This window comes from Erpetoichthys calabaricus, chromosome 12, assembly GCF_900747795.2.
Source record: "Erpetoichthys calabaricus chromosome 12, fErpCal1.3, whole genome shotgun sequence".
In the NCBI taxonomy this organism is placed as follows: domain Eukaryota; kingdom Metazoa; phylum Chordata; class Cladistia; order Polypteriformes; family Polypteridae; genus Erpetoichthys; species Erpetoichthys calabaricus.
In genome coordinates, this window is record NC_041405.2 from 103,435,903 (window position 1) to 103,436,473 (window position 571).

Sequence of the window (571 nt, forward strand, 5' to 3'; positions counted from 1 at the left end):
TTTGGTTTATAGTGAGGCTGAAGCTGAACCAGGTTATGATCTCCTTTCCCAAGCGCAGGCAGCGGGGTGGCGCTGTATGCGTCTTTAACGTTTGCATACAGTAAATCAATAGTCTTATTTCCCCGGGTGTTACAGTCCACATACTGGGAGAATGCAGGCAATGTTTTGTCCAGCGTCACATGGTTAAAGTCTCCAGCGATTAGCACAAGCGCCTCAGGGTGCTGCGTTTGTAACTTAGCAACAGCAGAATGGATGATGTCACTCGCTGACTCCACGTCTGCCCGAGGAGGAATGTATACAATAACAACAATGACATGTCCAAACTCTCTGGGCAAATAGTAGGGACGTAAACTTACGGCCAACAGTTCGATATCCCTGCAGCAAGTGGAGATTTTGACGTTAACATGTCCAGAGTGACACCACCGTGTATTAACATAGAGAGCGAGTCCTCCTCCTTTGTGCTTACCACAGGTACTTGCATCTCTGTCCGCTCTAACTGTGCTAAACCCGGGTAGCTCCACGTTGGCATCTGCATATTAACACATGTGCAAATAAACGTGTGCATTTACGG